At 36.4% G+C, this 26,062-nt stretch overlaps 1 long non-coding RNA gene across 10 annotated transcripts in view; it reads left to right on the top strand.

Moving 5' to 3' along the window:
* LOC130141732 (uncharacterized) overlaps positions 1-26,062 on the top strand; it is an 85,179-nt gene that overhangs the window by 54,871 nt on the left and 4,246 nt on the right. For 6 of the 10 annotated variants that reach the window (XR_008819153.1, XR_008819157.1, XR_008819150.1 and 3 more), the window contains 3 exons: positions 9,000-9,064; positions 14,883-15,060; positions 21,951-26,052. This is a non-coding gene — a long non-coding RNA (uncharacterized LOC130141732). The remainder of the gene's footprint in view (positions 1-8,999; positions 9,065-14,882; positions 15,061-21,950; positions 26,053-26,062) is intronic. The other 4 variants (XR_008819164.1, XR_008819151.1, XR_008819152.1 and 1 more) reach the window with 3 other exon arrangements.

Below are 26,062 nucleotides of genomic sequence, written 5' to 3' on the forward strand. Positions count from 1 at the left end.
GTAATTTCGGACAAGAAAGTCTCCACTGTAACATACCATGGGGAGGATGATTACTGGCTTGTAAAATCAGCTGCAAGATCTGATCCCTGTTCTAACAGATTTTCAGGTGTCTAGTTGAGACACCCTCAGAAACAAATTTGCACTGCATCAGCTCTGGAGCTACGCTCTTTAGCTCTAATTTTTACTTAGACTGCCTGGTGGGAGGCAGTGCCAGCTCTGGTTTTGGGGGCTAAAGAAGGCATAGTGTGTCTACCTCATCCAGCTGCCTTCTGGCAAGCTTGGCAAATAAGTGCCTTGGTATTCTGTAGGGGAACTTCTGCTACAGCTGCTGGAGTGATGATCCTAGGCTTTTCTTACCCAGAAGGTGATTCAGGACAACTAAACAGTCACTGATACTTTTCCCACCAAAGCACAGTATGGCATCCAATGGACTGGGAAGAGAGTATCACTGAGAAAGAGGAGTCCGCTGTCTCAGATGTTGCCCTTTATGCACAGATCTGAGTAGAACTGATACTGGTGGAAACATCTGGAAATCTGTGAATTCTGAATTCACAGGATGAACCGGTGGATATTTGTATCTACCTATTTTTCTATACCTTGCTCTCCTACAAGTGATGGAAAAAAGTTTAAAAATACGATCAAACACAAATCAGTGGGTATTAACGATACTTCTATCCCTTGTCTGATATCTAAGTTTATCCACAATTCTTTTTCTTTTCCTGTAGACCATCCAATTTTTATTGTACTATAGGATTATATTTCAGTGGTGCATAGCTCTGAGAAATATATGACCAGCAAAGTCACCTGGTGACATCCTGCTTTGATAGAGTTACATACACATTGGTTTGAGATACATAAGGTATTGTGGCCTGAATTTCTTCCAAAGTGATTACATTTATGCTACTAAAGTGTAAATGGTTTCACAGAATGTACACTTTTAGGGGGAACTAACGATTTTTATTAGGTTTCAAGGGGTTTATTGGAAAGTAAACTGGCTATAAAAGGTATTGGCTAGGCTGTCCATGTAAATCAAAGTAGTTGTATCAGTGGAGCTACATTATTTGATACTGTTAAGGAACTGGTTTTATAATTCCATTTGTTAAAAGAATTACTGGTCTTACTGATTATAACAATTTTATGTCTATACTGTATTGCCATAGTTCCTGTTCACAGGAAGCTAGACTAACTAATCAGGGTCAGCTCTGTCAAAGTTGCAGATTAAGTTGCTTTTCAGTGGAGGTACAGCTGCCTTCCCTATTGCTTTGTCTTGGCTGGGAGCAAAGGTAGAGTTGTTGAAAGGAAAATATTTTTTTATGTCAAAAACAAATTATCTTGCATCTAGCAAGTGTTGACCATAAATCTTTGATGTAAGAAAGTCAAAACATCTCATGTCTTGCTTCATTGTGAGTATGCTTTGCTTTAATTGTGCACTGATTACTTTTGTTAAATTTTTTAAAAATTTATTGTTTTGATTTTTAAGCCAAAACATATCAGTAAATTTAATTGTACAACTTTTCATACTTTTTTCAAATTACCAAAGAAATATTTAACCCCATTCTGCAATGAAACCAACTCAGAATTTTCAAAGTAAAAGTATTTATTTTTTTAAAAAGCTCCTATGGAATAGTGTCTTCATGGGGAATTTCAAGCAGTTTTCCCGAATTGGCAGGAAATAATTTTTTCAGCCTTGGACTTTTCCATGCCATTTGTTGTCGAACAGCTCTGACCTAACTTGCGTTTCCAGAACCTAGGAGGCAGGCTTACAACACTGGGCAAGGGTGGTCCTTATCCAGAAGTACACTAAGTACAGCCTAATAATAATAATAATAGTAATAGTAATAATAATAATAATAGTAATAGTAATAATAATAATAAAAAAGAAGTTAATTGAGTTTACTGATCTGCAGGGTGACTTTCAATATGTCCTTGAAGAGGAAAAAAAGTCAGTAGAGTAAGCATCATAGTGATAAAGTTGTTTTTCTTCATACAAACTGCAGTACAAGTTGTTGTCTTGCAATTTTCACATAAGTAATTTGTACTCTTCATTCCATGGGCTGGTTTCAATATTTAAAGTGAAGTATATAACATACAGGTGATAATCCAGATTTTGACAATTCTACAAAAAACACATTTTTTAAGATCAGACTGTATATTTGTGTGTGTCTGATTATGTTGTTGTTAAACAGGAGATTTTGCTTAAAGGAGATTTAATTTTTTAGACTGATCTAAAGTATGTTTTCTAAATTACTTAGTTATCTGCTTTGAAAGAACTCTAATCTAAAGTACTAAATTTTGAATTAATATGATATCTCCTAATTCTCACATTGACAATTTTCATTCAGGGAGAGTGGTCTTTGTTCCTTCTAGACTAAGATATTCTTCCCTTTTCATTTAGTATTTCTGGAACAAAACTTGTACTTTTAACAGCAAGTTTCACTCCAGGTGAATTTCAAGAGTTAATTCACCCTATTCCTGAAATTACTGTCTCTATAAGACAGCAAGCTAAGGCTGATTTTAATTACTGTCATCACTTTCCAGGACAGTAGCTTTTGTGAAGACTTGGCTGCACTAAAACTTCCGCTATTGTTTAATCCAGGTACAGATTATGTGGATAAGTGAAAACTTGATACAGCAGTAACTTGTGATCCGGTTTTGCGAAAACCTTTGCTATCTGATGAGAAGAAAGACAGGGATAATAACAAAGAAAAGAAAGAAAGGATAAGAAAGTTTAGATTAAAGATTGCCTTGATATCATTTTTGAGAACTGAATGAAATCACCACAGCAGCTCTCCACTCAACAAATCTTTTAGTGGCTTACCTTGACTACAAGATGTGTATCACCACATATTACTATTAAAAGACAAGTGAAAATAAATGAGATTTTAATATGAATTTTGAAGTATTGTAAACCATTCCCTCAAATTTCTAATGGTCTGAGTTAAATAATACAGGAATAACAAACATATATATGTATGTAATATATATACACACCACAGGTTTTGATATTTGTATGTTCATATATACATACACACACACACACACACACACACATGCACATGCTTGTATAGCTCTGTGTGTATATATATATGTCCCAGAAGCTGCTAGCCTATTAATTCAGTTGGAAGTGCATGGTGCTTTCAAAGTTTTTAAACACTTTAAATAAACTTCATCTTAGATCTCCAATGTCACGTTTCTCATGAAAGAAATGAACATGTTAATTTTATCCTCTCCTTTTTGTGGAGGCAGATAAAAAGAAACCTGTGCTGAATTTCTTAAAGGGATGACTATAAGGAAGAAACAAAACTATTACTGCTATATTAACCTGAAGGTTGTGAGGGGATTCATACCAAAGGGACTATTATGAATGGTTAATAACTACCTATATTAATCTTAAAATTAATAAATTATCATCATACTGAATTGTAATGCATCTTGTCTTCTGCCTCCTTCAATACTCTTGCATACCTGTAGCTTGAGAAAGCATTCCATGTAGGTAAGCAGTTGCACCAAACTATCTTTTTATGATGCCTTGGAGATAAAAGAAAAGACAGTTTAGAATAATATAATTTTTTTGAAGTAGATAGAGCAGGTAAGTTGACTGGAATCCATAATGCTGATGTATAAAAACATGCTTTCATCTGTTGATGTTAAGAGAGGGTCTAAAGCCTTAAAAATAATAGCGAAGGGTTATGGCTTCCTGTCATGCCAAAATTGCCCTACTTTTCTTTCACTAGTTGAATAGTGAATAGGACATGTGTAATGATCACTGGGAAAAATAATGTGTTTGATTTTGAATGTTAAAAGTTACCGTTTTCCCTGCTGAGCCTGTTGATCAAAAAATCTGTCACTGGAGAAAACTGAAACAAACAACTACTTACCTGAAAGACAGACTAGTGGCAGAACCATTTTAAAACAGTAACTGAAAAGAAATCTCTGTAAAAATGTAGTGTTCAGTACTGATCCTAAAACTGGCACATGAAGGATCCAATTGCAGATTCTCTATTTACCAAACACGAACAGAGCAGGTAGACATTTTAGGACCAGGAAAGGAATCAGCCCTCATATAGGCTGGCATCCCACCCTGAGGCTTTGCATTATATTACTTGTAGAAGTCTGAAGCCTCTGCCTGAGTGACCGAGTGGATAGAATATTTTTCACCACTCTAACATTTTCTGGCACTTAGAACTTGGTGCCCACATCCCCAGACTAATAATGACTCTGTCCAATGGATGTGTAGTAAGTTCAACTGTGTAGTAAGTTCAAACTTTTTATACATATCCTTGATGGAGAATTTGCAGATGTTTCTTTAGGAAAGCCAAGAGAAAAATTGAGGATGGAAGTAGAAATTGTTTTGTGCCTTTTATGAGTATTGGCTTTAAAGTGAACCTAAGCAGACAAGGAGGTAACTTGGCCTCCTCCTTCCCTTGAGGATCATCAGAACCCCGATTCACATAGCCCTTTTCCTGAGCAGGTCAGTCATCCATGGAGCTGAATGCAGTAACTTTCCATGAATCATTAAGAATAGGTGTAGCAGATAATGATTAGCTAAATTACTTCTCTAAGTCAATGATCTGTGAGGTAAAACATGTGGAGATCAGGCTAAGAGAAGGAAAACTAGATGGATTGGTTGGACTTTACAATTAAGACGACTTTGCTCTTTATAGTTTACATTTCTGAGGATTTTTAATATATTACTGAGATAAACAATCTCCAACAAAAATAAAAACAAATGTTTTGTGGATTGAATATTAGATGTATAAAATAATCAAAGTTTCATTAGAGTAGCAAGGTCTTAACTCTAGAATTACTGAAAGAGAGAGAGCTCAATGTGTGAGGAAATTGTGTAGAACAGCAAGTTCTAGTTCTCTTGGAGACTGCTGTATGTAGGGAAACTGGTACCTTAGTTTTTGCATTTAGTATCAAGTAAGGTCTGACTGCAGATCTGTTGTGGACTCATGGTTTGGATCATGTGAGAAGTAAGGCTATTGAAGAGATGTGATGTTTCTTGTACAGTATTATTTGGAATATTTCAAAAATTCCTGGATATAGGTTGGAAAAATAGTAAGAATAATGCTAGCTCATACTTATTCCTAGGGGTTACTGCTGTAATTTTATGAAATAACTGTCAAACTAGTAAACTTTGATGGTTTATGTAAATGATAAAGAAAATTATGAATAACTTTGTAAACAACTCTCTCCCCCACTGGGCTTGGACTGAGCAAGCCAAGGCCAACTCAGCCAAAATTAAATGGAAAACTAAAAGCAGACCGTCAAACGGTGCTTCACAATGTCATGGGAATAAATTTGACAATGTAAGAAAGTTACTGAAGTCAATTCATTTGAGAAGCTTGTTGCAACACCCAACTGAAAAAATTCACATTTTCTTAATGTAGAAGGGCATAAACTAGCTCAAATGTACTCTAAAGAATGAAGAAAAAAAGAAGACTATGAGATCCAGATCTGCTTGGATGACCTAATACTCTCAGAAAGGGTATTCAGGCTATAAAGAATGGGAAAAGAATGGCAAAAAAAAGATATATTATAGAGGTTTGGAGATAAAGTGAAAAAAATGCAAGAATTCAAGGTGGGGTAGACCTTGCAAAGGATATTAAAAGTACTACTCAGAGGTTCTATGGACACATGGTTAAAAGAAAAAAGAAAGAAATAGATTATGAAATAGAAAAGACAGGTTGTGCCAAAAGAAAAAACAAATAAAAGAAAATACGTTTCTTGATAAGATAGTAATCTAGACAGAGAAAATACAGTAGAACTAAGTCATCTGGATTTCTATGAAGCATTTGATATGGTTGTACATAGGAAATTCACAGCCAACTGCATAATGTACTGAAGGTTTAAAGCAAATAGGAATAATTTTAGGGCAATCTAGTTTTGTTAATCACCTTGACAGAAAAGGAAGGAGAGTTCTACTAAAATATGTCTTGACAAGTAGTCGGGAATCAATATAGAAAAGAATTTGAGAAGACCTGAATGTGCTTGCAGCTTAGAACAACAGGAATAAATCAAATACATGAAATACAAATGAATGATTAATTTAGGTTTTGAGTTGACCTCTGTTGTTTCACTTCCTTCTGAAGGAAATCCGGATTCTGAAATCAAAATCTTGAACAAAACAACAAATTTTAGTGAGAATAGTATTGTTGGAGACTAAGATGGAGAATTGCACCTATATGACAAAGGAGAAGGACCTCAACGTTAGTGAACAGTGTGCTGCTGTGGCAAAGAAAGCCAACAGGATGCTGGATTATATCAACAAGGGCATCACCAGCAGAGATAAAGAAGTTATCCCACTCTACTCAGTGCTTGTCAGGCCACACCTGGAATACTGTGTTCAGTTTTTATCCCAGCTATTAAAAAAATGTAGACAGGCTGGAGAGGGTTCAGAGAAGGGCCACGAAGATGAACAAAGGACTGGGAAGCCTGAGGAAAGGCTGAGAGAACAGGGTTTGTTCAGCCTTGAGAAAAAAATGTCTAGGGGAGACCTTATTACCATGTTCCAGTAATTAAAGGGTGGTTACAAAGAGGATGGACACTCCCTTTTTACAAAAAGTAATGTGGAAGAGATGAGGGGTAATGGGTTCAAGTTACTCCTGAAGAGATTCTGACTGGACACGAGGAAAATTTTTCACAATGAGAACCATCAGCCATTAGAATAATCTTCCTGGGAAAGTGATGAATTCCCCAACACTGGACACTCTTAACGTCTAGCTGGACAAGGTGCTGGGCGATCTTGTCTAGATCGTGCTTTTGCCAAGACAGATTGGACCAGATGATCCTTGTAGTCCCTTCCAACTTGGTATTCTATGATTCTATGATTTATGGTATTAATAAGAAATGTGATATAAATGTCAGGAAGGCTAGTGTGGTTTGTACATATATCTTGGAGGGTAATCCCAATGTGTCAGTATTAATGCCATTGTACTGTGGCCCCACAGATAGAAGATGATCTACTTTTAATTTTTCTCAGTCATTTTGTAAAAGTGAACGTAGAATGCGTATAGTAGCAAATTTTTCCTGATATTCTTGTATTCTGCAAAATGTGATCTTTGAGGATGCTGCAATCACTTGGAAAGTAATTGTCTCACTACAGCTGAGAAATGGACTTAGTAAGTCCTGAGAATCTTTTATTAGTTGCTTTTCCTAAGTAAATTAAAATTGAAAAGATGAGGCCAAATAACTCAAGTGGGGGAAAAAAAAGCTTTGTTTGCTCCCTCCCAGATATGTATGTGTGAATTAAAATCCACAAGCCTGTGTGTCTCTAAAAAGTTTAAGCACTGTGGCACAATAAAACCATCCATTTATAGTTTCAAAGGAACAGCCACAGTATGTCAATAACACTACAGCTTAGGGATGAAGTCCTAAGTTTGCTTCAGCGCTTGGTAATATTAAATTTTTCTGACCACTTTGGACTAACAACATTGATCCAGTCTGTAGACACTATGCAAAATAATTTAATCTTGAATTCTTATAATTAACATCAATTACTTCCCTCATTGCTTGGAAATATGCAGCTGTACTTTCAATGCTACCATACACAAAATACTGGCAAAATGATAGAGAGTGGAATCTCGTATTTAAAGACCTGACACACCCCAGCTGAAATTTGTTACATTTATTCAGTTTGGGTGCCAGACTCCCTGTCATGCTACCTGAACCCTGACCTAGAATGACCAAACCCTGACCTAGAATGACCAAACCCTAGTCATGCAAGAAAGTCTTTTATCATCCCAGCTTCTCCAGTCCTTTGAACAAATGTTGTCAATTATGTCATGTAAATATGTTGGACATGGTGAATAATTGCCTGCTAAGACTAGTCTTTAAGGTGAGAAATAGTAGTCTCTAAACTCAGAAGACAGAAAATGAGACTCCCAGTAACAATCTCCTTTAATTCACAGTGTTCTTTATTTCCCCTGCTCCTGCCTCTAAAACAGCTTTCCGCTACATTATCAGGACATGCACACTTCTGGTAGTGAAAGGTCACTGATAATTCACTCTACAACACAGTGCTTTGTGAACTTTTCAGATGTAAATTCTGTTGTTACGCTTGTTGGAGAACATGTAACTGGAAAACATAAGCCTGTTCCAACTTTAACCATCAATGCAAAAGGACAAAAAAAAAAGTATTCTTTCAAGAAGCATCACTAATTAGGTGAATGAAATTAATCAGCAAAGGGCCTGATCTGCAAAGTTGCTTTGCTTGTGACATACTGAAGAGCTTCTACCTAGTGGTTCTTAGTGAATCATGTTTTTCTAAGTATAAAAACTGCAACTTGTGCTCACAATCAGGATTATTCTGGTTTTGTGAAGGGAAAAAAAAGAAAAAATGGAGCAAAACAATTCTGATGAAAACTAACAAGCATAACTGCACTCATTTCATAGGGGTTGGTTTTAATTGCCTCATCTCAGGGCTTTTTCAGGGCCAGACTGCAACAATAATGCTTTGCATTTAAAAGGCAATGTACAGAAAGTATAAATGTATTTCATGGCATTTGCTGAACTTTCAGTTCTGGACAAATATATGGTAGGCCTTTTGTGCAGGTCATATTAGACCCAAGTATTTTAAGCTTCCCCAGAACAATGTAGATTCTTTTTTCTGATCTTTTCACCATAGTTCTGGGTGCAGACTGTCAGTTTAAAGCCAGGAAGGAGACATTTTAATTTCTAGTAAATATCTCAAGAGGGAAATGCTAGATCAAGCATGTAACATATTCCAAGAATAGCACCAACATTACAAAATTTTTCCTTAATACAGGAAATGAACAGAACTTAGATAAATCAATAGAACACCTCTATGTAGTTCCCTTACTAAGTTTCATTGTTTCTCAGTGTCCTACAGCATTTGAGTCAGTGTCATTTCAGAATTTCAGATTCCCTTTCCTGATCACAGCTTCTCTGTGCCTTTCATTGTCTCTTTCCTTTATGAATGTCTTTTGTCTTTGTGAGCACTGACAACCCTTTTCTTTTAAATAATTTCTTTCTAGTGAAGTCTTCTGCAAAGAAGGTGTACCTGGATTACAAGCAGGACTAGTTTGTTAACCATGTTTAGGTAAGTAAAGAGGTAAGAAAACTAGAGAAGTATTTGTCTCAAAAAGTTAGTTTAATTCCTTTCTCTTTGGTTGAAGTCTAATCACATGATTAAAACCCATGACAATGGCATAGAAATAGTGTTTGCAATCACTTTAGGCCAAGGGCTATACATGGGGCTAAGAGTACAGAAAGATGATCTTAATTGTACAATCTTCTGGATAGAATTCAAATGTCATGTGAACTTTAGTTTCAGTAATCTAGCACACACAGTTCCCTTTCTGCTTTTATATACTGCATAAGACATAACCGAAGCTCATGCAGGAGGAGTTCTTACAGATTCCTGTGAAAACTGTTTTTAAGAACTCTTTCTGGTGAACAGCTTCCACCCCAGTGATTGGGGAGAAAAAAGCTCCTATGCTGAGGACACACCTGATTCAAAATGGAGAATGAAAAGTAGAATTTACAAAGGAAAAGAGCTATTTCATATATTAGACTATATATGTCTGTATTGACTTGCAGGAGATATCTACACACAAGATAGTAACAATTTAAAATACGTGAAACCAGAACAGAATCTCTTAGACACAGTTTAAAGTGTTTCCTAAAACACAGTTAAACAACTGATGGGTGTCAAACTTAGTGGTTTCATTAGTTTGAATTAATGTTTTTTAAAACTATACAATTACTGTCTTGTTAAACCACTGACATTTTTTCATGAATCAATGTGACCTTTTACTTCCTCCTTTTGTGGCAAGCATGTTTCCATCTTACGGCAGATGAAATTATAAACAGTAGAGAAGGGGTCTTAGCATATAAATGAGTAACCAGAAGAAAGCAGCTTGGATGCTTTGAACCTTTATTTTATACTGCAACAATGTAAATACATTTTAATTAATCACATTAATCAGAAGTTAGTTTTAGTGCAGCTAGTTCAATATTTTTCACTGGTCATTATGTCAATTTACAACAATAATTTCATAAGTGGTTTTTTTTTCTATTAAAATTCATGGATTTAGGAGCAAGGAGAGAAAGGATGAAAGAAAGGACTTCAGAATAACACAATGTTTGTTTAGCACTGGAAGGTGTTAGGTGTTAATGGTGAAAAATGGTGGGACCTGGTAAGTAAAGATGGGCATAAACATTTACAACATCAGACATGTTCACGTGATGTTCCAAAAAACCCAGCACATCTTCACCACACAAAGGCCAGGGGACATTGAGGTATGGGTGAACTTTTGACTAGGAAGATTAAAAGAAAAAAAAGTGATTCTTCTTTTTAGAATAGGATACTATTCTTATGCTAAATTATTATATCTGAAATATCTGAGAATAGAGTACTTTCCAGTTTATAACTATGTGGCTAAAGTAATCTGCATGTGAATAAGCAGGTATCTCCCCACCTGTCTTTTCATGCTGCTGGCCAGCTTCCTCATTTCTGTCATGCAGGAGCCTTTACTTCAGACGTTACTCTGTTATGTTCTGTTGACTTCAAAATATGTCTTTAAAAACCACAACCTAATATCCAGCACCTGCAAAATATTGTGAAGCATTAGGAACAGTTGTAATGAAAACTGACTGCAAGCGTCATAACAACAGGTGACATTATTCATAACCTACAGTTATAACAAGGTTATGATATAAACTCAGTGATCATAGATGAAATAAGCCAGCTACAAATGTGAAAATATCCTGAACTTTAGAAGTAATACAACCAAGTATAATAAATCTTGCCTGCAAATGTAATAAGGCCCTTAACTGAAATGTAATAAAATCTATCAACAGCTGCAATGTATATGGAACATATTATATAGCTTTACTATGAATTATACCCCCTGCTGTTTATGGACTCCACAATGTCATGCTTTGTCTTCTTCCAGAAAATCAAATACTATGGGACTAAGTGTTTTCCAATTTATATTAAGTATGACAGTGTGTTAATACAGAAATGTTGAGGGTGAAAATGAAATTTTGAATCCAGATGTGCTCCTTCGTCATCCTGCTAGCATAAGAGAAAGGATGTGGTCTACCACATATGGCTCAAACACTTCCTCAGCTAGACAAGGTAGAAACCAAAATGGATGTTCTGTGTAACTAATATGTTCCTCTCCTGCTAGCAATAGAAATACATACACAAAGAAAGAAAGAGTTTTGATGAGTGGCGTGGCAGGGAGAATGTTCAATCTGCCTGATCTTTATGTTACTCTCTTTTTTTGGCTTCTGAAATTTCATTTGAGGACGATATATATAAGTTCCTAGAAAGTGCCAGTTGTGACTTCTTTACTGGAGTACTATCCCAACAAATGAACAGGAAGGACTGATGTCATGTGGCTGATTGGTTGCCATCTGCTTGTGATAATCTCATGTACCTCTACTGTTCCTGAAATGACAAAACACCCAATGCTGTAACTCAGGAGGAACCTAGAGGGTTCTACGTTAAAATATCAAAGGAAGTGTTTTGATGGTTTCTTTGTGTGCAGAGGTAACCTAATCATTAGTACTGCTAAATCCTTTGCTATGGAGGACTTACCTCTGGATGTCCTGAAGATTTTATAGCAACCCATTCCAAACACAAATGTTCCCATAGAGAATGCAATGTACACAAATAAAACGCTATATGCTTTCAAAAGCTGTTTATATTGTGCCATCTTCAGCCATGCCACTGTCCCTGATTTGCTTTCTGTCACTGTGTTATGGATACAAATGTAGTGTCGTATGAAAGCAAAATGTAGTCTTCTGACACTTCCAGCAGCACACAACTCACAACAAAATCAAAATAAATAAGCCTAACAATGTAATCTCTCAAAAACAAGCTAATACAGAACATTTTGGGCAGAATTTAATGGTGGATTAACGTACCTTGCAATCCCAAGAAGGAATTAATACCTGGAGTATCTATCTTTTATGGTTGCTGTAAATAATATTGCTGCAGCTCTGTAAGTACAGTGGGACAAATTAAGTTATTTGGGAAAATTTGATCTATGAACTTCCACAAGACATTTTTTTTTTTTTAAACAAAATAATTACAGGCCTAAATACCATTAGGCTTAGGTACATCTGTAAATATATTAAGGTATTTATGTAAGTCCCACTGGATGCCAGTAGAGAGAATTTGAAATTAGGAAAATAAAATTCTGTTAAGTTACTGTAAAGAAGGAACAGTAAAAATGGTTTTTAAGAAATCTACAAAAAAAGAAAATTATAGGAAAGTTAAGGAAACTAATTTGTTTTGCCTTTTTAAAGTTAATAGAATTGTTACTTGCAACAAAAGGAGATAAATTTTTTCTCAGTTGCTTTATGTTTTTTGAGTTGACAGTGCCCTTTAAAGGCTGTCGTTACCATAGGTCTTGCTTTCATTTGAAGATCCATCTGGATTTAATAACCATTTTAAATTTTATTGTATTTTGATTTCCAATTTGGAGTTGTGGAAGACAAATGACTACTTTACTAAATTAAGCCCATGACTATTTATTTCACAAATGGATTTCCAAATAACTCTAAATCATTTGTGAACAAGTCACATAGAGTACACTGGTAATTTGGGTAGTATTTTAATGAAATTTGCTCAATGCTTTTAGTATAGTTCTTAATTTTTGACATATTTTTAACTCTTAAACATTTAGGTTGTATGAGGTAGGGCTGAGAAGATAGGTGTGAGTTTTTTAAAAACTGGAACAGAATTATCATTGCACAAAGAGTGGTTGAACCATGAGGTCAGTGAAATCATCAGTCAAAAGTTCAAATTCAAAGGTCAGGTCTATTACTACTGTTCTAAGGTTCTTCTAACTTTATTGCTCAACATGGATATGCCCTATGTGAGTTGTCATGATCGCAGTCACATTTTACTTTTCTGGTTGATACTTGACTAACAAAGGACATGGTGCTCTGAAATAACAGTGATCTAAACTTTAAAGCCTTTTCTGGGATATAATCCAGGTATTATTAAACTTATTTTGTAGATGCATTGATTAATGCACAGAGAGTAAAGACCGTGAAACAAGGTCCAATTAAACTTTTAGATCAATGCCTAGTAATTTCCCAAAGGCACTGATTAGCACATTGAAAAGGCTAAAAATGGCACCCAGAAATGTTGATTTCAGTACCCCATATTCCAATAATAAAACTTCTTTGAATTAATTTTGCAATTACAGTCCACTGTATTCAGGAACAATAGCACACCATAAACAGTGTAGGGCATGGGTGGGGAAAGGGGTCTGCTTGTATTGATGGTCTGATACAAAATATTCCCTCCTGGAACAGAACGGGAGCTCCAAAGGCACTGCAGTTCCAGGAATTCATTTATTTTCTTCCCATCCAAAGAAACAGAAAAATACACAGCTGCACCACAGTGCAATGTACTGCAGAAGTTCAGGGGCGTCCTCATGAGATGTCACTTTTTCCTAGAGCTCTTTGGGGAGGTGTAGCTGTTCACCACCCCTGACTCCCAGCTGACATGAAACATAGTGGAGCATTGAATGAAATACACAGCACCGACATTTCAAACCTTCTTCATGCCAGAAAATGCAACACCTGCACTGGACAATAGGAAGTGAATGTTTAGAGTCAAGTAAATTTGTCAATTTTTAAGCATGATACTTTACTCAAGATTCTACAAATGAAAGCCATAAATGAAAGACTATGGCAGTGAAAATCCCTCCAAACCTGATGTGTATGTAACAACTTAGTTACACTCTTTTAGTCACCTGTTTTTTTGATTAATGTACTGGTTTTTTTTTAATGAAGTGAAAATATGAAAGAATTTGAAAATTCTTACCCCTTAAAGCTCCTCCTAAAGAGAAATGATACTTAAATATATCCAAAAGAGAGGGATTATGAAAAATCCCTTATGGCAGAGTTTCTATATCTACTGTCAATAATAATTTAGTATTACAATTCAAATTTAAACCAGGAATCCCCAAACACTTGTAACACCAAAGAATATTTTGAAAATGAAACTTGGTTATTATCCTTGTCAATGAGTAACACCTAAATTGTAAAATCTACCCCATAAGTTAGATAAAGGGACGATAATGACAATCTAATAATGAATTACTGTAGCAGGCATGGAGTTTTATTAACATAAATGACATTCATTGGAAGTCAATTTCAGCACAAGATGCCATTCTGTTAGGTTCTTCTTTGTTTCTTTTTCTTAAGTTTACAATATCTGGATGTCTGTAGCATGGTGATAATATAAAATTGTTCAATATAGGAAAAGATTTTTTGATATATTTCGGTTTTGCAAGTATAAAGAAAATGAGAACTGTCTTTTAGTCCTGACTGGAAAGCTGTTATTATTATGAAGTTAATCAGTTACTTGCTGTGATCTATAACAATTATAAAATATTTCTAATTTGTGTTATTTTTACAGATTTATATTTGTCAAATCCAGCTGGAACCTTATAGGGAATTAATTTTCTTCCTTGGGATCATAGCAGAGACTTCTTTCACCTTTACCAGGTGGCACTATATTATAGATAGAGCTTGTGATGTGGAAAGGCAAACATCTTTCTAAATTTCTTAGTGTTGTTAGCGTATGATCATATTTCCTCTTCCAGACAGATAGTGCTGTTACTGTCATGTGTGAGTGGGACACTTACATAAATACTCAGATCTGATGGCAAGTGATTTGTTCTTTCCTTGCTTTGGCAGTGACTCTTACAATGTACCGAGGTATTCTTCTCTGCTGTTAATTAATCCTTTATATTTATATTATGTTTGTTTATGTATTTATACGCATATGTATCCATATGTAAGTATGTGTATATAAATTTGCACAGCAATACTTATACACCACTGCATATATATCCAAGTACATTTACATGTTGTTGCTATGGCAGGATCCTGCTACCATTTGAGAAATAAAAAAATAAATACCACCAGAGGGCTCACAAGCTATTTCATTTTTGATGTCAACCGCTGTCTAAACCAATGAGTGCTGAGGCTTACCTTTCCTGAGATTCAATCTCCCATGTTTTCAATGTTTCTGTGCAGACATCAAGGTGTCCAGATACCAAGGTAAGGGTGCATTATCCCTTTTTCTGGCAACAGAACCTCATTTCAATATTACTATAATTTTTCTGCTCAGTAAAAGTATTCATTCTCAGCCCAGAGAGTTTACTTCTCTGTGGAAAAGCAAAAAGCAATTGGGCCTTGATTTGACATGTGCTTGAAGTTTTATCTACTTAATGCATGTTTATAGCCTATATATCGCATGTGCATGCATACAAGCTGATAGAGACACTTTAAAATATAGTCCTGTAATCTGTCTGAAGATGGATATGGGTGTAGGTAGATGAGTTGCCTAAATTAAACAGCCTTTTTAAAAAGGTACTCAATGACATACCGATTCCTCTTTTACAAACTTTGTATGTATTCCATTGCCAAGGTCAGCCATCTCTGCCTTAAGAAATATTTCTGATCACAGGTCTTTTCTGTGGCAGAGAGCTTGCTGCTTCTCTAAATGCCTCTCAGGGATGTCTACGTAGCAGTAGGCTGGCAGAAAAAGTGTGAACAATACAGTGCCATATGCTAAAAAGTAGGAACAAGGAAGACTACTTAAGAGAATGACACTCTTACAAAAATAAAGGCCTTAGATGGCAGATTTTGGAGAGAAAAGGGAAGAAAAAAAGAATACAAAATCAGATAGACTGACAGAACTGACTACATATATGCACAGATCAACAGTGATCATAAAACCCCTTCTGCGGGGCATAACGTGGGAAAGTCTGAGAGCTTCATCTTCACTTGTTGAAATCTAGCCCCAAATTATCTCAGTCCCTTTATTTCCTCCCCATAAACACCAGCATCCCTCCCTCAGTAGCTCTTATTCTCCCTTCCTTCTTGTTTTTTTTCTTTCCTTGTGATCTCTACCGAAGCTGGCTTTGCTCTTAAACCTCCCTTTGATTTCTCAGCTTCTCTAATTCCTTTCCTTCCCTCTTTGTTTTCGTTCCCTTTGCTTGATGCCAGAGCCTGTATTTTCAATTCTTACCCTTGTGCTCTCAGCTTCTCACTCCCCTCTCAGGGCTCTCCACCTGACTAATCCCCAGTACTGGCTCCTTACCAAAAGCACTACTTCCACTTCTGTTCTCATGCTGTCAAACACATCTGGAATAAACTCACTTCCTCAGCTTAACCATAATTCTCTTATATGAGTTTGTCTAAAAATTTTTACTCCTCCTCCTGAATGAACTCTTAAGCTGTGAATTGCCTGTCATTGCTCTCTGCCTTATAGTTCACCCTAAAATCTTCTGCCCTCAGCACTCTGTCACCTTCCACAATAACCTCCCCACAACCTTTCCCACCTCATCCCTTAGCCACTGTCTTATTCCATATCTATGTTCCATGTGGCCACAGTTACCTGTAACTAAGGCCTCATGATCCACATACTGCAGGACAGCTGTGCTGCCAGACATGTTTGTTCCCTTTATGACAGTTGCAGAACATCATCCAGAACACAGGATGCCACTGCACCCCCAGACCCCTGTGCAAACTCCAGTGGACCGAAGGGGAGCTCCTTATATAACATGCAAAGAAGGCACAGGTCACTTCTATGATGCTGTCACCTTGTGTAAACCCTCTGGAAGATTTGAGTGTGCAGCATCCTTCAGTACCATCAGTGAATTGTGCTCTTAGTGACTGAATCCAGTGATCAGAACACTAGAAATCCTAAATAACAAAGAGATATGAATATTAACCCAAGAATGACATTCAACTTCCTTAGCACTTTCAATAGGTTTAATTAACCATTAAGAAAAAAATAATTCTCTATACAAATATTCCTACTCATTTATCTTTAAACATTCAGTTTCCATCTGCTTTTCTTTTACAGCAGACATAACAAGAAGGTGCTTAAAACTTGCTTTTATTAAAAGTACGTAATTGAAACCACTTCAAAGCAAGAGTTAGGAAAATATAAACTAGATGATGACCATTGACTGTAATTTCATTTGAGTTGAAAGACTTAATTGTTATACATGTTGAATGGGCAGTACTCAACCCTAAAAACTGATAATATTTATTTTTTTTTTAAACTCTGGTTTAGGTTATCTCATGTTCCTTGGTTTCTGTAGATGCTTTGCTTCAGAAGGCAATAGTTTTCACAAGAACAGAATAGATGAAGTTGTTTTTCTAAATGTCCATGATATTTGTAGGCATAAGATGCTGGTGCTGTGGGTTGTTGTTGTTGTTTAACTCTCCTATACCTCCCAATGAAAATAAGCAGATTGATCCAGGGAAGAAAAATATTTGATTAGGAGGAAAAATATTTAATGCATTTATAACTGAACAGCACTATGAAGCAATGAATAGTGATTTCATCTGCATTGGTTTCAATGGGATATATATTTGTCAGAAATGACTGCATCTTTAGTTTAAATTTTCATGGTATTTATGAAATCTAAATTTTCCACAAGGTTTTTGTGTAGCTCCTAGTCTTACTTTCTGCCAGTTAATTTTTGAATGTAATTCTGGTTAAAATTATGGTTTTTGTTTACATTACTGTAGTATTTATTTAAAAGTATCACTTATGAACAGAAAAATTAAAAAAATTGGATCCTAGGAAGAGAAAGATTTTTCTCTAAATTTGGAGTCAGTCCAATTTTAGCTGCTATTCATGTTGAAATTCAATTATGTTAGATTTGAAAAAAATACTGATTAGGGGAGGCTAGGTATGTAGAAAACTTCTGAACCAGGACTCCTTTGCTGCAAACATCATCCAGCAGTTTGCTGTTCTTTTAATCACGTTGTAGCACATATACACTTTTAGCAACCAAGTATTACACCAAAAATTCACTTAGCGTATGCAATATGAATGCATAAGCTAGTAACAGAGCAAGTGCAAAACGTTGTGGAAAGTGGAGTAAAAGTTGCAACACATGGCCTGCATTGGGTGACACTGAACTAACAGTAAAATGTGTGATAGTAATTTGCTGGTCTGGTCCCTTAGTTCAACCTCTGAACCCTTTGCCTTTGTTTCAGATGTATTTTGTGGTCTCTGGAGCTCAGCGTGCTAAAAATTACCTGGTCTTGATTCATTCATTTGTTTAAGATAATGCCCAATATAAGGACATAGTCATGAAGAAATCAGTCTAAAGCTTTAGCTCCTTTGTTTATACCACATCCCAGGTGAGCTGATTAGCCCACTGAATTTCCAGTATGACCTATGATATTGGCCATTTGCTTCTTAGGTCCAACAAAAATGCTAAGGCACATTTTCACCACATTGATATGTCCTTTTACATCAATGGCCATTGATCTGGTAGAGCGAAATTCCAAGGGTAAACATCAGTACAAATAAGAACAGAAACTGAAAAAGGAAATAAAATTGGGTAGAGAGAGTAACATGCACAGAACATGACAATGGTCAGTGACAGATTTACCAGAGGGCTTGCCTTTTCTTTCCCTTGCATTACTGTTTCTGCTTGTGGTATGCCCTCTGAGTCACTTCACTGGGAGGCAGCCATATCCCTAGGCAGCCGCTTGTCACTGGAAGTGTCTGCATCCAGCTCAATACTCATCAAGTGATAAGCAGCACTGTTTAAGCCTAACTAAAACACTTCCACGGCCCACACTTCTGTAAAACACTTTTCCTCTGTAGGTATCACTTATATTATTAGTACGTAAAACTTACCATTATGGATTGGTTTGTTTGTTGGGGTTTTTTTGTTTGTTTATAAGTGTATTAGAAACCATTTTCTTAGGTAGTAAATAAAAACCATGAATGAAGCGATAGTAGTATTACAATTCTTTCAGAGCCATAGGTATTTTCAGTGCCATCTGTATAATTTTTAAGATGACAACACTGAAAATTTTGCATAGTCTTTTCCAGTAATAATTTTTTAAAGCTTTGTATCATGAGGATGGTTACTTTTCTTCAAAGGAAGAAATCACACTTTAGTTAGTAATCAGTCTTACAGAGAGTTCTGCAGCTGGGGAATGCAGCTGGAGATGGTGTAATAGAGTGGCTTGACACTGTAAATTCCAAAAGCTTACCTGAATTCAGACTTTACATTGAATTATTCATATTTGCCACTTCCTTTGTAAATTAAACTACGGAATGTTCTCCTCTTGGATGCTTCTTTCAAATACCATACGTGATTTTTGCATCTTGGGAGCCACTACCACTACCATTGGGAAAACAGATTCCAAGCCTTCTTAAGATACAAAGTTCAATTAAATCTTCACTTTTGAGTTTTGACATCTGACACTAACTGAATATTTTTATCAACCTTATTGTCAGCACAAAAATTTGGAATTATTTTATTTAAAGGATGGCATATGAAGAAAGATAACAAAAGATTATGAGATCAAGGTAGTAATGAGGAGGGTTTTGCATCAGATATTTTATGTCTAGGGCTCTGAGATAAAATTTATTTTATATTGCATTGCATTGTTCATTGGAAATTATTGGTGATCTGTTTATCCTGGTTTTCAGTCTGGAATGAGTAAATGGGACATGTAAAATTTTTAATTCTTCATGTCACCTGAGCTCGTAAAAACCAAGGACAATCTTTGAATGTAATTCTCCAAGGATATTGTTGATTTGTGTGATTTAATTAAAATCTCATAGCTTGCAAAACACCTTATCAAAACAATTCATTTTTTTCTTATACTTAAATGTCTGTCACCTTGTTCCAATTAATTTTATTTTTGATGGTGAGTTTGCATCATCAGTTGTGATTTTGTGATTTGTGAAAAGTACTTTGTCATCCTTCCATGCATGCAAACCTGACTGATCTGCAAACATTCTAGAGTTCTTGCATTTCCTCTGAATATTCTGGGTTATGGCAATGTTTCGGGATTTAGACTAACTCCCTGGTTTATAGGGCTGCTCTGAGTTTCACACTTGTGTAGTGTGTAACTTTGGATATTTTAGGCATGATTTCAAGGGAAATATTAATGCTACTTGCTGCTTGCAGGCATAACCTAAGGATATGAGAACAGATGCAATGCCCAACTGGGTTAGAGCAGCAATCTGTGTAGCTCAGTGCTCTGTCTCCAGACATGGCTGCAGCACACTCTATTTAGGGAGAGCATGTGAGCCTGGCTGCTCTCTGCAGCACACTCTTCCCGTCCTGCCCCAGCCCCCACAGCTGGTGGGCTAAGGACTATAGACGATACCTTCTGTTGTTTGCTTTTGTGACTCTCTCTTTATTGTAGATCTGCTTTGAAATCCTTCCCCAACCGCGGTGGAAGCAAATTCTACCAGTTCACCACTGACTGCACAAGGAAGTGTGTTCCTTTAGCTATTTAGCTATAAGTCAATCTATTAGTTTAACTGAGTGCTGTTCATTTCTACTATTATGGGCTTCAGTGAACAAAAATTTCATATTTGCCCTATTCACTATTTATTTAACGGCTGATGACTTTATCATGCCAATTGTATAAATTCCAGTGTAGGAAATTACAGTGCAGCGCTCACACAGCCCAGCAATGTCTCTTCCCCTAATCTAGGAGCTCAGTATCTCTCATTCCTTTTCATAAGCTTAACTATTTGAGATGAATAGTTCCATAACAAACTTCAGTGGTTAGTTCATTTAAGGGTGGGTAGCTTGAGCATTCTTAAGCTTAGACTGAATGGAGCTAACCAGGAGGATGGTACCATAGAGGATCTGGAACCTTGCCACAAAAATCGTTGGTTCAGACAACACTGGTTATCAGCATTGTGTGTCAGTCCTTGCCTACAGTGCAAAATGTGTGTGCCTTCTAGAAGTGTATGACAGGTGTCCTTTTATTTTTCTTGAAATATATTACTATCTCTACTTCTGTGTCCATCTGCTTGTACGTTACTGAGTGAGCACTCAAGGGGTCACATAAACCTTGATAAGGGGACACGTGGGAGTAGGTGTACTTCCTACAATACCTACCCCACTGTGAAGCATCCACACTACATGGAGAGGATAGAATCATGAGAGCAGAGTAAAAGCATCTGCACTAGAGGTTTACACTCAGGAGAAACAGGGTTTAGGGACTAATTCTTTCCAGACACAGTGTGATGCAGAGGCAATGCTGTGTGAGGCTGTGTTCCACAGAGGTGAGCTATACAGCCCAAGCCTGACTGTACAGTTAGCGTGCCCATGTGGCCTGTAAAAAAACTTGGTTTCATACTGAATTAAACTGAAACATAATAGAATATGAGCAGAATTTCATTTCCCTCCTTTTGTATTCATGCCACAGAAGAAGAAAAGTGCTTTAGCAGCTGGTAATTGACTGGAGATAGTTAAAAGAACAGGAAAAAGTTAAAAATCCTTGAATATGCCTCACTTCACACTATTCAAAAATAATCTGGGATCAAAGTGCGTAAGAATAAAATTGAATGACAAGAAATGCTTCTCTCTATTGCTTTCCCCACTCATACTGTCTATCTTATTTCGGGTTCTGGCTCTGAACCCTGTTTGCTCAGCCAAGGAGGGGTAGAGGAGAAATAAGAACCTTTTCCTTTTTGTACGGTGGCACAAGGGCAGCACACAATAGCGGTTCCTGGGCTCCCTTCAGCGAGGGGAGCTTGGAAACGACTCACACTGGTATCTGCTGATGGACGAGGTTCAGGGAAAAGCTGAGTCTGCAGCACTGACAGTCTCACCTCACCTAGGGGAGCAGGACCGGTGGAGTGCAGAGAGTGCTCTGTGCCACGGGAGAGACAAAAGCAGACTGCACAGAGTCTCTCCTCACAGCCGGGCGACCATGCGGGATGGGAGGTCTGGGGCCTGCCCGAGGCACCATCTCTCCAGTGTTCCTCCTAGGGCAGTGGCTCCTCACCACCCGCTAGCCAGAACCTGCAGACAAATGGCACAATCTACCCTTCCTTTCATCTTTAGTACTCTTAACAGCATTATGCAAATCCCAGCTATGTCCCTAGCAACCCAGTCCAAAGGCAATTTTTTATGCCTTTTTTTTCCTTGTGACAGATTCCATCCTGAAGAGATGAGCCCAGAAGAGGACAGAAGTAAAGGCTGCTAGAGTACAGTGTGTCTGGGTTTGAATGCAATGAGTTGACGGCTGCAGCCTAAGGCACTGGTGTGATTTTGTTTAAACAAACATAAGCCAATTAAAAATACAAAGAGATTCAACAAAAAGATGCTCTTAGCTGAAAGCCTCATGGGAGAATAATTTAAAGAACAGATCAATAGAAGTGAGAGAGATTTGTTCCCATAAGACCAAAAGCCAGCATGTAACAAATCTCAAGAAAGGCATTTATAGGATTGTATTTTGTGAGTGACTGTGGCATAAAAGAATAGTGCTTTAGCATAATTATAGTTAAATATTTACACAGTCTTAGCTGTTTCCGGGAAAGCAAATAACCTTGCAAGGATGGTTTTCTTCTATTCAATATATCACTGAAAGTGCTTGCTGTGCATATCTTTATTACAAACATAGTAATTATATAAATGTGCCTTCAAGGAAAAGGGTAGTTGAGAATGTTATCTTAAAAAAAAAATAATCACAAAACAAGAACAATATATACTATTACCTACAGGTTAAAATATTCTTCCCCTCATTTTCCAAGTCATGGCTTTTGACTTGTAACCTCTTTCTCACTCAATTACACATACAAAAATTCCTAAAAGGTGCTGCAAGAAAACACCATTTTTATGAATGGCCTGAAATTATTTACCTATATGGTATTTTTTTATATCTCCAACTGTAATGTGCAATATTTTGGGACCTTTCAGGTATAGAAACAATAGCGGATATTCCAGCTGTCTTGCTCTTTAGACATCTAGTTCCGATGTCTCTGTTAAGAGAGTACATCCTCTAGTTTTGAAATATTGTGGGTAGAGAAGGGGAAATCATAGGGACCAAAAATATTTGTGCACTTATGTGTCTTGCAGAGGATGATTCAGAATAGCAGTTAAGTTTAGAAATTATTTACCCCCCGGAGAAATTTCTCTCCTGCTTTATTAAATGTATAGGGACAATAGAGGGATGGGTATCTCATACTGGATCCTTATAGTTGATAATATAAATTTTGCTATAAACAGACCTTTCAGAAAACAGCAGCTGCATTTTTTTTTCCCAAGGATCCATGGTTTTCTCTCAGGCATGGGAGATCTTGAGAGATTTCTTCTGAGCTATAACATTTGTCCATTTTGCTCAGCAGAAGATAATAACTTTGAAGAAAATACTACAATTCTTTGTTGAGATTGGAATGAGGAGACTGTTTCTGTAGTAAGATGACTTCAAAAATGAGGCATACACCAGATCCTTGGTGTACGTCTGTTTGGTTCCACTGCTTAGCTATTTATTCATTAAATCAATGGTAAACATTGCTTACATCTGCTGAGAAATGACCCATTGTTTTACACTGCTCAGAGGGTAAAGTGGGACAAAGGTTAGTAATGCAGTGCAGCTGTTATAGAAAAAGGCAAATAACTTCATTACGGTTTTGTGTTTACCATAACCATATGGGTTCCAGAAAGCATATTTCTACTGTGTACATGGTTTAAACTCTCATAGGTAACTTAAACATCCTAATGACATAGTTTGAGTCCCAACTCATTTATCCCAGTCCTGGAGACACCAAATTAACTTGGTAGTGACAAGTTAACTGATTTCCAGTTTTAGTAGCTGCTAAGACCATATTCTAGCAGGGACTGTGTGCTCTTGAGTGTGTCTTGCTCTATCAGCAGGCTTGAACTTGAGGATGCCACTTGATGTTAGATGAATAATATTACAGTGCTGCTGCCAGGTGCTTGTAAACCCACAGGGTATTTGGTGACTAGCAAGTTTTCATGTTATGGATATGCTACCTATACATATTATGTAACTCAATTTTGGACATATATATACACATAACACATGCATAAATGTGTTTCTTAAATGTAACATGTATTGCAAAACATTGAGAAATCCTTTTTTCATTCCCTCTGAAGCATTCACTGGAAGGTCTAAACATAAGTTTCTAATGAAAGCTAAGAATGTGGCTTTACCTCAGGTGTTTTCTGCTTGTCTTTCAGGTTATTGATGTTTGTGGTCAGGATTTCTCTAATGACTCATGACACAGGTGCAAATGTCATTAAGAAAAGTTTCTATTTGAGAATGAAAGCATGGAAAGTTTTCAATCTCCATATATAAACACCTACAAAACAAAAGAGAGCGGGAAAGGAGAGAAAAGAAGGAAATCCACATAAAATATGCAATTCCATTTGCTGAAAATAAGTAGCAGGACCAGGAAGAATAAGAACAATAAAATAAAAATATTTATTAGCTTTGTAAAATGTGCATGATGTTACAAAAACAAGATAGCAAAGTTTAGCAGAATGATGGAAATTTAACTAAGACATAAGATGTTATAGGAGAGGATTTTTTCATACAGTATAGTTACAGGAAGCATGTCTGTTTCCAAGAGCTTTCTGCTGGACTTGAAGGAAGCCAACTGAGGTCTTCAGTGGCTTTTCACCAGACCTCAAATAAGGCCGCATGTTTATGCCACTGGGCTGCATTTGACTTACCACTTACAAAATGACGGAGCAAATATCCTTTAGAAAAAGACATGCTTTCCATTTTCACAATGTAGAAGTCAAACGTACTTTAATAGTACTTATCAGAAGGCGACCCCCAAAATAAAAAAATCTGGATAAAAATATAGGATTTGCAGTACACTATTTCTATCCATATAATCAATATAAATATTTTTATCCATAGAATTATAAAAAAATCAAACAACAGTGAAACTAATAAATTTGCTCAGTTCCAGAGTATTAGCCTTTTGAAATTTGTCTGGTACTATAATATTAATTTGTATATTTCTGTACATACTAACAAGTATAGAGAAAGCTTTTTGTTAAAGGAAGGTGATCTGAATTTAAGTACTAATATTATCCACTAGGCAGTATTATTTAATCACTTACTATAGAAAAATGTTTTTGACAGAGGTGTATTTTATAGAAGACTTCTATAGATTAACCATATAAATATATACTATGATAGGGAATTTATTTCCATATTTGCATTTTTTTGTTTACTTGAAAATAGAGATTATTATTTTAATCAGTGTGTTAAAAAAAAAAAAAACAACAACAGTGTTTAACTGAGACATAAACGCCTGGAAGTTCTTTTTCTTAGATTTCCCATTGTCTTTAGTTTGTGCTTCAGTCAATAATTGTTAATAAAGGGATAAATTAATAGTCTGAGTAATTGTGTAAATGTGATTTTCAGAGAATGAGTGGGCTTTTTTTGTTGTTTAGAGACAAGATTAGGCATCAGAACTCTTCAGTTTCTTTCATGGGCCACTGAAGTTTACTTCATGGAAACAGCAAATTTTGTGGGCAATGTCTTGATCTTTCTGAGTCTCAATTTTTCAAGCTTAGAAATAGTGACAATGATTGTTAATATTATTACATGTGATATTAATCAATATTTCTAGAGTGTTTAAAATACACTCAGGGTGGGAGGTGACTTGGGATGAATGGCAAAAATTACCTAGACTTTAAATGATCAAAAATGCCTGAGTGTGGGAAAAAGAATTCAAATGATGACATAAGAAAATAAATAAATTTGACCTTTGGATATATTTCATACACAACACACAAGAGGTAAAGGTGCATTTATTTTTCATGTGTAGTTCACTTTTCAGTTACATTCAGGGCTTACTGGAAATGACTGTGGGGAATGTGTGTGGGTGAGTACCTCTTCGAAGTATTTCCTCCTGAAGCGCCAACCCAAATCAAGACAACGTGTCTTCCCCCCTGCTGCACCTCTCCTGTTGTGAGGGTTGAAGAGTCCATGCCCTCCACAGTTCTCTCCCCAGTGAGATTTCTATTTCTTGATTTGGATATTAATACACTGTGAATGTGGTTCCATACGTTTTCCCACATTTCTCTTTCACTGCAGGTTAAAGGCGTGTCCAGGTTTGGCCTTTTGGAGCAAGTTATGACTCCACTATCTATTCATGTGGACTCTTAAATTAAAAATTGATTGCGCTACTTCTGTTCTTTGTTTTCTTCCAAGGAATGACAACCTAAGAGGAGGTAACCTGAAGAGCAGACACCCGGAAAGTAAAACAACAAAGTATGCTGTG

This window comes from Falco biarmicus, chromosome 1 (genome assembly GCF_023638135.1).
Source record: "Falco biarmicus isolate bFalBia1 chromosome 1, bFalBia1.pri, whole genome shotgun sequence".
Classification (NCBI taxonomy): Eukaryota; Metazoa; Chordata; class Aves; order Falconiformes; family Falconidae; genus Falco; species Falco biarmicus.